The 16734-nt window shown below is 32.0% G+C and overlaps 1 long non-coding RNA gene across 1 annotated transcript in view; it reads right to left on the minus strand.

The window, feature by feature from the left end:
* Window positions 1-6065, minus strand: part of LOC145246042 (uncharacterized) — a 344239-nt gene extending 338174 nt beyond the window's left edge. The window contains exon 1 of the long non-coding RNA XR_013863067.1: window positions 4155-6065. This is a non-coding gene — a long non-coding RNA (uncharacterized LOC145246042). The remainder of the gene's footprint in view (window positions 1-4154) is intronic.
* Between the last annotated feature and the right edge of the window lie 10669 nt (window positions 6066-16734).

Below are 16734 nucleotides of genomic sequence, written 5' to 3' on the forward strand. Positions count from 1 at the left end.
TACCGCACACTCATTGACCTTTATCCTCGAGTGGTTTTTGGGTCTTGATAAGTGGTAACCCCTTATAAAAAATATTTTCTGTTCTCATTCAGTAAAGGAGAGGACATTTTTGACTGAGGCAATTTTTATTTTTTGCTCCAGTTTAGATATCCCCTTTTGGAGGACCTGTTATTTTTCTCTCAAATAAGAAATTAATATTGTGTTTCTCGTGAGGAGACAAGTAAAGGGGAACTCTTAGTCATGGATGGTGTGACAAGAACAACCTATTCTCGTGGATTAAATAAAGGGTCAGTTCGAAATTTCGGGTGGATTTCCGAGTTTGACATAAGGATTTCTGATTTCAAACAAAAATATTAACCCGAAAAAGATTCAATGTTTTTAGAACAACATACAAGATGAGAATAGTAGTCCAAATGTTCCAAATAAAACCTCCATCCTCATCTCAAAATTTCGAAACAGAAATTTTATTTTATCGCTTAAGTTTCGAAAAGAATTTTTAGTTGCATTCACATAAGAGGTTGTGATGGTTTGCAGGGTTGGTCGGTCACGCCTCGGTTTGAAAAAAAATGTTCATCGCTTGACGCACAGATTAAAAAGATTTATAGTAAGAATTGCCGTCCATGTAAAATATTATATTAAGTAAAGCATCAACAGAGAATAGAAAGACAGCCGAAACAAGAAAAAGGATGAATGAAAGTACAAAGATGAACCTTCTCTTCTACAAACTTTCAGCCTCTTTTTCTTAAAGGAGAATCTAACAGGTTGAAAAACAAAAACTTTTACTTGGCTTCCGATAGGTGGATACCTTTTACTTTATATTAACTTTTTGGGATTATTTAACGCAATATCCAGTCAGAAATAGATTTCATGTTTAAAGTTCTATATCTTATAAAAAAAAAACCTTCAGTCTTGAGAAACAATGGATAATCCTTGTAAGGTTACCTGCATAGGAAGCCTATGAGAAGCAAAGGGTCGTGCAATTCTTAACTATACTTCTAAACCGGCATTGCTTTAATTTGTTGCAATGAAGTCCAAGTAGAAATACTGCCTTAATAAGCAGAGAGGCCCCCTAATTATTGCAACCCATTTCGTACTGACCAAACTGAATAATTGTTCAAATATTTACAGCTTATTTGGTTTACAAGTATACATTTTTAAAAAATATATACAGCAAATGGTAGATTCTCTTTAGTCCATAGAGCTTGACAAATCAGTGTAAATGTGGGAGTAGTAGCAATTAAAAGATTGTCTCCGTCAGTGGAATATGGAGGATAGCTGGAGAAAATCTTGATTGACATTCCTTCGAAGACTGACATAAAAAGCCTCAAATACAGAAAAGAAGTATTCACACATACCAACTACCACCGTAAATGCTGCTAATACTAATATATATATATATATATATATTAAGATTTTAGAGTAACAGCCTCTAAAATATTTACAAGCAATAATTATTTCAAGCCCTGGTCAAGTTTAAAGTTTAGAGTTACTGCATTCACAATATATAAGCATTGCAGAAGATTTAAAATGTCATCTATCTATCTCTCTTTCTCTTTATATATATTATTTACCAAACTACTTAGTCAATTCTTGTTTGGGAAGACTTGAAACTTAATGTATTCGAACCTGTGGAATAAATTGAATTTTTTTTTGGCGGTAAAATAGCTGCTAAGGAGTCAAAGTTGAAGGGAAAATTGGAGTTTGTCATGTGTAAGTTGACTAAATGTCTTATTCCTATGCATGCACAAATATACATTTATATCTTAAACAACATTATTTTGGAGGAGTTATTGTATATTTATTTGTATATTTAGATCAGACGGTAACGAATAAGGCTACCTGTTTTGGTTTCGATTTTAGCTGATGAACCCAAGTCATATTTTTTTCTTTTGCTTTTTAAATCACTACTATATATCGGGTACAATATAATAATAATGAATAGAAAAATGAATCTATAATAATGAATATGTAAGCTGCATAAATTAAAATTTCATAATTAAGTGTATTTTACAACCGGGCCATTACTATATATTAGGTACAATATAAAAGTAATGAATTGAGAATTGGCTCTATATTAATAAATACGAAACTTGCATAAATTAAAATATCATATCTGAAAGTATTTTACAACCGGGCAACGAGAGGGCACATATACGCGCGCGCGCGTGTGTGTGTGTGTGTGTGTGTGTGTGTGTGTGTGTGTGTGAAATAAGTTAGCATAAATAAAATTAGCACATTATTTATATCAGTTCTAAGAATTCAAACACAATGAATATTGGGTGTACGATCATTTCTAAAACGATTTTGAATATTTTATTTTCTGAAGAGTTTTGTATGATTTTTAACAGTATAGTTCCTGAATTCCTTCAGCAGTACTAAAACTTTAAAAATTCCCATAATATTTCTTTCTTTATTTCAGTCCTCCAATAGATACCAAGGACAATCATCTGTTAATTCCCTCCCTCACTACGCACCTCCATACTTGCTAAAGCTTCACATTTGGGACCTAATCATTGGATATAGTTTAAGACTGAACCCAAGACAAATTTGTGTGACTGTTTAAGTAGCTGGGAAATAAAACAGAGAGTTTAATAGTTGGAGAATAAAATAGTTTCAATAATTGAAATATAAAGTAAACTGTTACAATAGTTGTAAAATAAAGTCTAGATTTTAAATAGTAGGGTTAGAAAATAAGGTAGACATAGTAAAAAAATGAGAAAGGGAAAAATAGTGTAGAGAGATGGAATTTCAAAAGGGCTGCTGCGTTATAGTGAACAACTGGAAAAGTTTAATACAAACTTTTGCAAAGATTGTACATGGGGAAGGAGTGAAAGCCTTCTCCCCAAAACAAAGCCATGAGTACAAAAAGGCAAATAGCCAACAATATTGCAAACAATAAAGGAAAAACTTAAACAAATAATTGTAAATACCAATCAGCAACGACATCTTGTACAAAGGCAAAATCATTAAATTAATAATATAAAAAGTGAAACTACATCTACTACACATCCCTTTGCGTCTCCAAATATTTCTGTTATTTCATTTTTTAATTTCTTTCTTTCTTTTTTTTAATCTTCAGATTAATATTGATCAAGCACCCACTTTTTTCATTATACTTTGTATATTTCTTTAAATTTTTTTTTAATTGAAAATTTTTAGGGTTGGGGTCTATTTTGCTATTATTAACATTAAAGGATCTTTCTATAGTTGCTATCTCCTCGAAATTAATTCCCCTTCCTCTTAAACATGTCTTATTTCATTTTCTTGCAAAAAATGTTCAGATTACCATATTAATTGAGCACCAAAGTTTCGTTTTTGAGAACTCTTAAATTTTTAGAGGGAGTTTAGTTTTCTGGGTAAGTTTAAAGTAAAAAAAATGGTGTTCCCACTCGGAATTCCGAAGAGACATTGGTAAAAGACAAGATTATTTTGACTAAAGACTGGTAAGAAAATGAAACTTATATAAAAAAAAATTGAATCCCTCACTGATAAAAATTTAGCAAGTAATGTAAAAAAAAATTATTATAATCTAATTACGTTGTTTTTATAATAATAAAAAATTCAACAAATTTGATCATAAATTTTAGAGAGGCGTCCACCAATAAACTAATTCTACCGTTATTGATTAATGAAAATTCATATTCATATATTTACAAAAAAAACTGAACTCCGTGCTAAAAATTGAAAAAGTAACTTTTTTTTACCAAAAGTTTCTTTTTATATAAATGGGAAAGTTTATGCTTAATCGATAATAATCAAAATGTTGATTTATAAAAAATATGGAATCAATAATTATTAGAAAAGTGTGGAAAAGGTCTTGTACATGTTCAAGATGAATAATAATGCAAAAAAAAAAAGAGTGTCGCATAAAATTTTAGAGAGGGGTTCACTATAAATTCTACACTTATTCATAAAAAAATTGTAATTAATTATATATTTACTGTGAAAACTAAACTCAGTCCTAAAAATTGAACGAGTAATTTTTTTTTCAAAAATGTATCTTCTTTTTTTATAATTGAAAAAAATTTTATGGTTAATCGATGTTAATCAAACTATTTATTTACCAAAAAATATGGAATAACATAATTTTTAGAAAAAGTATGAAACGTGTCTTGTATATGTTGGAAATGATAGTTATAAAAAGAGAAGCTTACCTTTTTTACAAAATAACACAATAATCCAGTCTAACAGACAACACTTGTACTTGAGCTGCAACTTCTCTATATAAGTAAGATTTGGATCTATCTCTTGTGTTACCTCACTTTCAGCTATAGATCCATTTTTCACAGTCACTATCGTCGTAGTCGTTATATTTTTTTCACTATTCACAACCGTTGTTGTATTTTCCATGGTTACAACTCAAAAGTACTTACGTGCATATACATATAGACATATATATATACATAGATATATGTGTGTGCATATGGTTGTATCGATGCGAGAGATGAGTTCGTTTTTCTTCTTCAGTGTTCTCTTCTTTAGGGGGAATGAGGGGGAGGTTCTGGTCTTCTTATTCTTCTTTACTGAGATTTATTGGCAAGTGCAACAGTGTTCGTTTCTGCGAGTATCGCTATGTAGGTAATCGTAATCAGGTGCGCATTTGCTGTCGTTCGGGTATATAAAAGAGTTTGTCAAAGAAATGGAATTGTCGAATTTGTCTGTATTAGAATGCAAATCGCTGGCATGGAGGCTTATGTTAAAATTGTGTCACGTTATTTCTAACGACTGAGCAACAAATAATTATTTCAGTTGCCAATTTTTTTGTGTGTGTGTTATTTTTATGACGAATCAGTCAAGGGCTAAATCTCATCGGCTTGTCTTTTATCTCATAATATTTGATATTATGTTGCTGTGTTTTTGCTTTTAGTTCTATCTCGTACACTCTTTGTCAGAAGTTTTATGTAATAAGACAAAAATGGTGTAAACAGAGGGTAATATTAAACTATAGGAAACAAAATTAAATTAGTTTTAAATTAAAAAGAGAAGATTATATCTAGTTTTTGTTTTGGCATAATTTTAATGCTATTTTAATTTTGAGAATTAAATTGTTTTTTTTTTTAAATTTTTATGAAATAAATGTCATTCTGTGAGTCTATAAAGATAAGCTTTTGTTATGTTTTTTTTTGTACTTATCTTAAATTGTCGAAATTGATAAGAACACACTATTTAAGTGCAACTCCACCGAATAATTAAGAATAAGTAATCGACTTTGATTAAAATTCATTAGGAGATTAATGTTCGAATTTCAGTGGAATCAAACATAAAATCAAACATTATAAATTCAATCGTAAACTATTCACAGAATAACCAAATTACTTCTGCTTAAACTAATCAAAAACTTAGGAAACTATGAATTCTGCATTTAGAGTTTAAGCAAGAATTATATGGATTTAAAAAAGAAAAAAAGTAAAATTGTTTAGCAAGAAAAGATGAAGTTTAGATCATTGACAATAAGTTACCTGTACCCCCCAAAAAGTGTCATGTTTAGAATGAGTTTTTACAAGGTGGGGAATGGTTATCATTTTGTTTTGGCGCCGGTATTTTTCTTAGTAGTATTATTATTTTTGCTAGGTTATGCAAAGTCCTTGTTTGGCGTGTGTCAGTTCAGAGGTAGATTTGTATGAGGTAAAGGCAGAGCCTCAGCTGTCGTCGTGCGTATGATGAGGCACCCACCTTCCAGAATGATAGAGCGTGCGACAGAATGGGATCAATAAACGTATCACATGACCACAACAATTAAACAAATGTGCTCCAGCATATGGAGAAAGCCAAAAGCAAGAGAGAGAGAGAGAGAGAGAGAGAGAGAGAGAGAGAGAGAGAGAGAGAGAGAGAGAGAGAGAGATGGGGAGTGAGAGAATGCAAAATGTAGTTGGTTGGCTGGCCTACTGGCTGGTATGAAATATTGTTCGCAACACCGTCTCTCTCTCGCTTGCTCGCATATACAAAGGCATACACACGTACACAGAGAAAGAGATAGAGATGAGTATTTTGTTGGTGTGTGTAAGCGCATGCACAGTTAGCTGGTAGCAAAGATGCACTGCAATGCACTCACGATCGAAATTGAAAGTGAAAGTAAAACTAAAAGTGAGAGAGGGGCGTGTTTTCGTTTCCCTTCTTTTTCTACTGGACAAGGGATGATCGAACTATTTGTTTAAACCGCTTAAAGAACAAACTTATTTATTTATTTTTAATTTTCACTGTTCACAAAGTAATTTTAACTAAGAGTAAAGCAGACAGAGGTAATTTTAAGAATAGGAAATTTTGTAAATATTATTTAATATAGTTTGCAGAAATATATCAATGTTTCATAGCAAGAAGAAGCGGCGTTGGTCGGGATTGAATAAGAAATCCCATATCCTTCTGTCCCTCGCTCATAACATCATATTACCTTATTTATTTTTATTTCAATATTTTATAATATTGCATTTGGTGGGTGGAGCCTAAGGATACACAAAACACTAATTAGGTGGGAGGAGTGTAAATAAAGCGAAAGTTATTAAAATTAATTTAAGTAAACCTTCCGGCATGCACGGCATTTCTTGGAGTTATCTGTGTACCCTACTTCGAATCCTGAACTCTTTGTTAATATTTATAATTTTTGGAATTCCTAAAACTTTCATGTTATAAATAAAATGTTTATCTTATAAATAAAATAAGTAAAACGGTGTATTTTTTGATATCAAGTGTGAACGAAGAACTTATAATGATAATATGCCCTCTTTGATCAAAATGAAATATACTGGGTAATATAAGTTCGGAATATGAGAATCGACTTCCCAGCAATAGACATTCGTAGATACATATGAACTACGACATTATAAATAAATATGTGTTTATAAAACGAGGGGAGTTCCAAAAGTAAGGCCTCCAATTTTTTTTTATTCCACCCAAATCGATCAGACAGGATTGCAAATTACATTCTTATGATGACTCAACCTGAAACTCTGTCTGCTTTACTCTTAGTTAAAAATTACTTTGTGAACAATGAAAATTAAAAATAAATAAATAAGTTTGATCTTTTAAGCGATTTAAACAAATAGTTTGATCATCCTTTGTCTAGTAGAAAAAGAAAGAAAACAAAAACACGCCCCTCTCTCACCTTGTAGTTTTACTTTCACTTTCGATCGTGAGTGTATTGCAGTGCATCATTGCTGACCTGAAAGTTTCATCTCTCTGTTGTTGCAGATATTGACAGTGTGATACTCTAAGAAAGCAACACTTGTCATAGATGTACGAGGGGCGTGCAATAAGTAATGCCTCTGACCCATTTTCACTTGTCTGATCTAGCTGAAATTTTGCATGTGCAATGATTTATATCACTACGGGTTATGTGGCAAATTGCAGCTCTGAACTAATTGTGGTTTCTGTTTTATAGGTGTTTGAACTGAGTCAGGTGTGAAGTGGAGCCTGTTGAATGTTAAGCAGTGTTCGGTTTTTGTATTTGAAAGGACGCACACCACAAGAGACTTTTGATGAAATGAAAGAAACTTATGGTGATAATGCCCCATCATATCACCTTGTAAAACGCTGGCATCGTGAATTCAAACATAGCCGGAAGTCTGTGGAAACAGCTCCCAGACCTGGTCGCCCCTCTTCTGCTATTGATGATGTATCTGCCTATCAAGTTGAGGCTGCTATTTTGGAAGATCGGCGCATTACTATTCGCCAAATAGCCCAAGATGTCAAGATTAGTATAGGGTCTGTGGAAACTATCATTCATGACCATTTGCATATGTATAAGGTGTCTGTCAGATGGATCCTCAAGTTGCTCACACCATTTCAGAAGTGAGAACACGTCGAATGCTCGAGGATGAATTTGGAGATGTGCCAACAAGATGATAAGTCAAAATTTTTCAAAATACTGATTACACAGGATGAAACCTGGGTCCATCACTATGATCCAGAGAGCAAAGCCCAGTCAATGCAGTGGAAGCACTTGGACTCACCACCTCCAAAGAAGGCAAGGGTGTAGCCCTCCACTGGCAAGGTCATGCTCACAGTATTCTGGGACCAGGACGGAGTAGTGATGACAGATTTCCTGGCAAAGGGTACCACAATTGCAGGAGCTTATTATGCTTCACTTTTGAGGAAATTTAGGGAAGCTATCAAAATCAAGAGGCGGGGCCAGATCAGCAAAGGTACCCTCCTCCTGCAGGACAACGCTCTGGTCCACAACTCGCATGTCGCCAGATCAGAAGCATGGGCGTGTGGTTATGAGATCCTTCCCCATCCTCCCTACTCCTGATCTTGCACCCTCTGACTTTCACCTCTTCCAAGCCATGAAGTTGTTTTTGAAAGGAAAGCGTTTCCCAAATGATGCAGCGTTGATTTCTGAAGTCACGTCGTGGTTGGAGGACCAACCTGGGGTGCCAAGTTTCGTTGCTCTACTGCTATGGGAAGTGGGTCAGGGGCATTATTTATTGCACGCCCCTCGTATATCAGAAGCAGAGATACCTTATTGAATTCCTGGCAAAAATATATTGAGAATGGTGGTGACTATATAGAAAGATAAATTCTAGAGCACAAAAGGTCGCTCACTTTAATGGTACTACTACTGTCTTTGTAGCTCTTCAACTTTTCAATTAAGAAAGAAAATAGGCTTTACTTTTGGAAGAGTCCTCGTATGACAAAGCATGCTCCAGATGCGCATGCAGGGCCAGTGTTCATTACTGGCAAAAGTGTATTGAGAATGTTGCTGACTATGTAGAAAATTAAATTCTGGAGCACAAAGATATGCCCGTTTTAACGGTATCAATCTCGTCTTCGTAGTTCTTTAACTTTTTGAGTTAAAAACTAGGAAGCTTTAATTTTGGAGATATATAGGTATTTATCCCTGGAGTGATACATACATGTTTCTATGTGGCTGCTTTTCCAGAGAAGACAATAAAATGTGCTCTTTAATTTCCTGAAGGGGGCACATTGATATTCAGCACATTGAAGAACACATTTTATTGTCTTCTCTGGAAATTTTGATATATAAATACAATTTTAGTTTTTATGTTTGGTTCTATAACCTTTCTTTCTGTAGTGAACATACACAAAAACATTGATATTATCTCTAGTATTTTTTTCTTTGGTTCTTTAATAAGACAGAGGCGCGTTCGAAATGAATGTTTCTGTCCAGAGCACAACTAAACCATGGTACTTGACATTTTCATTTTAAACTTTGTGATGCCATTATTTACAGATAATTGTATAAAATCAATAGTAGATTCACTGCGAGAAGGCATGTGAAGCATCCTCTTGGTACACTGTGTGTGTGTGCGTGTGTATATATATATATATATATATATATATATATATATATATATAGATAGATAGATAGATAGATATGTGTGTGTGTGTGTGTGTGTGCATATATAATTAGTTTTTTTTTTTTTAAAAGAAATACAACAGGGTGCTCAATTATAAGGAAAATTCGAAAATAAGAGCGTATTATTCATATTTTGTTTATAGAAAGGTTTAGATGAGATAAGTCATTGGTACCGTCGGTTTCAAACCCGATAATTAGGGACCATTTTAGGCACTAATATCAAACTCTCTTCAGCCAATACTTATCCTATTACCCATCCATTATAGATGAGCACTGGCTGAAGAGAGCTTGATATGGGTATCTAAAATTGTCCCTAATTATTGGATTTGAAACCGACGTACAAATTACTTATCTCATCTAACACTTTCTGTAAACAATATATATATATATATATATATATATATATATATATATATATATATATATATATATAAAGAGAGAGAGAGAGAGAGAGAGAGAGAGAGAGAGCAAGCAGGCACGACTTTGATTAGGTGGAATGAGGGTCACAACTATTAGGTCGGTGCAAAAATATTGTCGTTTATATATATATATAGTTGCCGATAAAAAAACGAGAATATTTTGGCACCAACCTAATATATACTTTTTCACAATGCTCATAACATTATATTATTTACTTTGTATTTACTACCGGTATCATCTTGTTTTACCCTTTAATATAGTTGAAAGGGGTTGAAATGTTGTCAAACTCTTTGTCATCAAAATCATATTAATACTTTTTAGGAGGTTCTGTCTATATGGGTTACTTAATAATTGAGACATCTAGATACTTGCTACATAAAGGATGATATAGAGATTTGATGCTATTCCCATTGTCTTTCTTTGAGAACTCCATACAAATAATATAAATTTCATGAAAGTAGTATATATTTGATGTTTTAAAAGAGGCCATGCGTCTATAAACTCGTAAGGGTATATTTAGAGGCTTGGGAACTTACGATTTTTATGTTAAATATTCTAATCTTTTTATAGAGAACATGCAAACGTCACCCAGCACAGACAGACAGATTTATATATATATATAATTTAAAAATAAACTAAATAGACGAGGCACATATGTTTGTGCGAAAGAACTCAACAGACTACTCAATTATCAAGAAAATTAAAAAATAAGAGATTAATATTTATTTATATCTGTATTACAGAAGATCAAAACAACATTGGTACCTTCGGTTTCAAATTCTCACAAAAAGAAACTATAGTTGGCCTCCTTTACCTGGCTCTCTTCAGCTTCTATTTATGTTTGTACTCATTGTTAGGATTTGAAACCGTCGGTAGACAGACATAAATAGAACCAAATTTGGTAATATTTGAATATGTAGTATAATTTATGTGAGTAATGACTGTGCTCAACCATATTAGAAATAGCATAATATAGATATATGATATGATACAATTATGTGCTGATTAGCCATTTGTACTGGCGGTCTCTGGGATAAGAAAAGACTAGTGCAGCTGCCAATGACGGGATGCTATCTAAACACATCTTACCCTAAAAACTGTCGGTACAGATAACTAATCAGCACACACACACACACATGTATATATATATATATATATATATATATATATATGTGTGTGTGTGTGTGTGTATATATGTATATATGTGCGTTTGTGTATATATATGTATATATGTGTGTTTATATATATATATATATATATATATATATATATATATATATATATAAGTGAAATTTCTGTGTGTGTCTATATATGTACATTTCCCTATCAAAGTACTCTGTCAATTTTCAGTCTACAAACTCGAGATTTGACATAAGGGGTATTGAGTTTGTGAAAAAAATTTTTAATCGATTTTCGGCCAGAAATTTGGCTGTCAAGGGGTCAAAGTTCAACGATTTGCCCTTTGAAAACTGTACCAAACTCCTCCGACAATGTTGGGTTTAAATACTTGACATTTTAGATGTAGGCTACTTTGATAGGGATAAAACTTTTAATTTGATTTGAGCCCAAAACAATAAATGTTAAGGGGTCCAAATTGGAGTCAAAATTTAAAAAAATTGACCTCTGCGGTCTCTACCAAATTACTCAGCCAATTTTTGATTTAAATAGTTGAAATTCTACATAAAATGTATTCAGATAAATGGCAAGCTTTCTAATCGGTTTTTGACCGAAAATTTGGCTGCCAAGGAGTCAAAGTTTAAAAGATTGTACATTTGCGGTCTCTAGCAACCATTCAGCCAATTTTGGGTCTAAACATTTGAAATTTTACATAAAGGGTATTCAGACATGCAGCAAGCTTTGTAATCAGTTTTTTGGGGGAAATTTGGCTGCAGAAGTCAAACTTTACAGAGTTGACCTTTGCAGACACTACCAAACTCCTCCGTCAATTTTAGGTCAAAACACTTGAATTTTTTAAATGTAGGTTACCTGGACATCAGTCAAACTTTAAATATATATATATATATATATATATATATATATATATATATATATATATATATATATATAAAATTTAAGCTTTAAACAAAAACAATAAAAAAGGAGTCGTTTTTTGCATCAGAAACTATACACAATCCGATTCCAATACCTCAAAGAGTTCCAATTTTTCTGATTCCGGATTCTGATTAATCAGCCCAACACTAGTGCATACATCTGTGTTTTCAACTGATTGTGACGGCAAATAAATCGATATTTTATAAGTACATGGATTCATTTACATCACAATTTTATTTTACTTTATTTTACCTCCCATTTATACTCCCCCTTTTTCTTTTTCGTTCATTTATGTCTGTCTTTATTCACTTGCCTTTCCACGAGGGCAATGTTTGACACAAAGCTCGTTTTTAATATCAGTAAAATCAATTTTCTTCAAAAAAACAAAAAACAAAAACAAAAGCATTTCGGATTGAAACAAAAAAACAAAAAATGCCTCAGTCTAGAAGAATTTCTCTTTCACTGACACACAGGAAAGATGAAATCTAGTATAAGAACAGATACTACACTTTACTACTATTGAAAAGGCCAAGTAAGTTATTTATTTAGTTATATAATCTTCTTACTTACTTTTACACTTTTACTACAACTTCTCTTTAATTCTTTCCTCACACCACAACCACTTATCATCTCATTCGTTAACACAGTTAATATACAAATAATATGTTGACTAAACCAATCTCTGACATTTATTTATGTCTTTGCGTGCATTTAGAGAAAAATTTTCTCTTTTCTGTAAGTGTTGTCATCTATTTTACATACATGTGCACACACCACAAACGCATATGTAAATTAGATAGCAAAATGCTAAGTCTCTTTACTTCTATATAAGAGTATTAAATAAATAGCATGACCTGTGGAAATTCCACTGCATGAGAAATACGCAGTCAACAAATATGTTTTGATGAAGCTGGTATTTTTTCTGGATAGCACAAAAAATTAAGTTTTGGGACAGAAAAGCCAATAACATGCAGAACATATGAGTTTATTAACATTTCTATGAAAATAGTGTCCGCTGTATTTTAAATATAGAATTAAACCAAGTGAGATAAATTAATAAATATTAATAAATACTCAGAAAGTTATATTGTGCTACATATTGTTTAACAGAAATAATAAGATACATTTAATTACTCCTTCAATTCAGCACCTCTTCTTTTTCCTCGATTTCTTTTGAATGTTTTCTTTTTTTACATAACGTTTCATAGACTTCTTTCTTCTGTGAAAAACCACTGAGTGATAAAATTACTATGAGTTACTTTCTCACACCATTATAACAATGATCATATAGTATTATTATGATATTCAAAAACGAAGCTACATCAAAAGGAGCGTAATTCTCATATTTTTTTGTCCAGCATTGTCAGATTGGCCCGTTGAAGGCCAAATTCGCAAAATTTGGCCTGAAAATTTTTTTTTTTTTTTTTAATTTTTGAAGCAGTTTGATCTTCAAAAACGATATTTGGTAATCTGCAAAGCATAACGTATGAAAGGAACAAGCAGAATATTATATAAATAATAACGATAATAATAATAATATTAGAACCAACCACATCAAAGCAAGGATCAACAAGATGCCAAGAAAACAGCAAATACAGGCTCTGTGGACAAAGAGACGAAACGATAAATCACGTAATAAGCATATGCAGCAAAATAGCTCCAAAAGAATATAAAAATCGACACAATCAAGTGGGTAAAACAGTACACTGGGAATTATGCAAACAACTGCATTTTGAAAACTTTGACAAATAGTGCAAGCACAAACCGGCAGCAGTACTTAAGAATGAAAGTAAAAAAATTCTATGAGACATGGATATATAAATGGATAAACCCATTAAAGCAAAAAGACCAGATGCCATAATATTTAACAAAAAAGAAAAATCTTGCCAGATTGTAGACCAGCAAACTACAGAGTGAAGAGCAAGAAGACCGAGAAGCAGAACAAATACATGGAACTGGTCAAAGAGCTGAAAAGGATATGGAAGATGAAGAAATCAAAACAACGCCACTAATAGTAGGAGCAATACTTAAAAACTTCGAATAAAGAATGTGGGAGATTGGATTCAGAGGGATGTCTGAGAAGATACAACGTATAACAATAATGAAAACGGCAGAAATATTAAGGAAAACCTTTGAATGTGGAGACTAACACACATGAACTACAGGTACAAGACGAACGTATAGGAACTGCTACATATGTAAAACACAAAGGAACATCACATGGAATTATGAAAACTGAAACGGTATAATTGTAAGTTACCCCCCCCCACACACACACTTGTGTTTCTGCCTTCCTCTTACGTTTTTGTGAATATGTGTCACCATAAACTTACGCCACATTAAATAATAATCGAGGAGGGTTAAGGAGGATAGACAGACTGAGGAGAGAAAAACCTCTGCTGGATGAGAGCAAAGAGGACTGTGACCTTCAGAGGGCTTATTGCCACCCAAATTCCAGTGGAGAGCAATGGTCGCCGCCAACAAGAAATTAATGGTAGAGGTGGAGAGTATTGGAAATTTGGAGAGACTTGTTGTGACTCAAACTCCAAAGAACACAAGTTGTTCTCAAAGACAAATCTTTGATGATGACTTGTTTAACTGTGCCTAGTGAGTAAATAATAATATTAATAATAATAATGAAAATAATAATAATGAAAATAATAATATTAATGATAATAATGAAAACAATAATAATAATAATAATAATAATAATAATAATAATGAAAATAATAATAATAATAATAATAATGAAAATAATATTAATAATAATGAAAATAATAATAATAATAATAATGAAAATAATAATATTAATAATAATAATAATGAAAATAATAATATTAATAATAATGAAAATAATAATAATAATAAAAATAATAATAATAATGAAAATAATAATAATAATAATAATAATGAAAATAATAATAATAATAATAATAATGAAAATAATAATAATAATAATGAATATTAATAATAATGAAAATAATAATAATAATGAAAATAATAATATTAATAATAATGAAAATAATAATAATAATAATAATGAAAATAATAATATTAATAATAATAAAGAAAATAATAATAATAATAATAATAATGAAAATAATAATAATAATGAAAATAATAATATTAATAATAATAATGAAAATTATAGTATTAATAATAATAATGAAAATAATAATAATTAAGACAACAACACGAAAATAACAATAATCATAATAAGACAAACAACTACATGGAAGATTCATAAGAATGACAAAAGATGAGAGTAACGAAAACACTTGGACATGAATGCGAAAAAAGACACATAAGCCGAGAAACTGAATCCCTAAAAACCGCAGCACAAGATAACTCGAGAAAAAACAACTACATCAAAGCAAAGATCAATAAAACACAAGAAAACAGTAAATGCAGACTGTGGACAAAGAGACGAAACAATACACCATATTGTAAGTGAATGCAGCAAATTGGCCCCAAAAGAATACAAAACAGACATGACCAAGTGGGAATTATGCAAACAACTACATCTCGAACACACAGACAGGTGGTACAAACATAAGCCAGCAACAGTACTTGAAAACGAGAATCACAAAATCCTATGGGACATGGACTTACAAACTGACAAACCCATCCAAGCAAGGAGACCGGATGTCGTAATAATTAGCAAGAAAGAAAAATCCTGTCAAATCATAGACTTTGCTGTTCCAGTTGACCACAGGGCGAATAGCAAAGAAAAGGAGAAACGAAGTAAATACACAGAGCTAGCCAGAGAGTTGAAAGGGATATGGAAGATGAAGAAAATCAAAATAATACCTATAATAGTAGGAGCACTAGGAACAATCCCGAAAAACTTGGAAAAAAGAATGGGAGAAATTGGAATCAGAGGATAGATTGGAAAAATACAACGAACAACAATAATGAAAAAAACTAAAATATTAAGAAAACCCCTTGAATGTGAAGACTAACACATACGAACGACAAGCGCAAACAAGACAAACTGCTGCAGAGACAAAACTTAAAGTCTTACATGGAACGAAGAACATTAAAGCTACATACCTACAAGTTCTCCAACACCTCCCTCATCTCCCTATTACCACAAATAGCCAAGCAGTCAAGGAGGAAGGAAAGACTGAGGAGTGAGCACTGACCAGACCTCTACTGCAGAAAGAACTGGGACCTTGGAGAAGCTTATTGTCACTCACGTTCCAGTAGAGACAAATGGCCGCTGCCAACGAGAAATCAATAGCAAGCGGCTGTTGCAAAAATCCAAATTTAGTTGCAAATGTTCTCAAAACAGGTGGAGAATGCTGGAAGATCTGAGGAGACTTGTTGTCATTCAGCTTCCAGGGAACACCACAGGCTGTATTCAATGAGATCTTTTATGACCTGTGTGAAAGCCAATAATAATAATAATAATAATAATAATAATAAAGTTAAGATTGAGACAATTCAATGATGAAAACAGTCCAGATCATAAGGAAAATCCTTGAATGCAGAAACCAACAAATGTATTCAATAAACGTTAACCTGTTAAAAATAATTTTAAATAGAAAAGCAAACAAAACATCTAGAAAAACTATCACATGAGCCAAATGGAAGTGAAAACAAAATATTCCATGTAATGTTCCTCATTTTTCAGCTGAAACTTATTCCATCTTATTACCCTTCATTATGTAACGGCGCTTGTTATTGATATTAAAAGTAGAATAAATAGTGGTAGTCGTCCTGATGTATATATATATATATATATATATATATATATATATATATATATATATATATATATATATATATATATATATATATATATACATAAACCCCAAAACCTCTGGCCTTGATAAAGGCTAAAACTTGCTATGTTTTCAAATGATCTGAAATAACAGCAAGGGAAAACTTGATTCCAAATATTTCTCATATGTTATATCTCCCCATTTGAAACCGTAGCAGCAAGT

Source organism: Euprymna scolopes, chromosome 23 (assembly GCF_053919585.1).
Source record: "Euprymna scolopes isolate OS-2025 chromosome 23, ASM5391958v1, whole genome shotgun sequence".
Taxonomy (NCBI): domain Eukaryota; kingdom Metazoa; phylum Mollusca; class Cephalopoda; order Sepiida; family Sepiolidae; genus Euprymna; species Euprymna scolopes.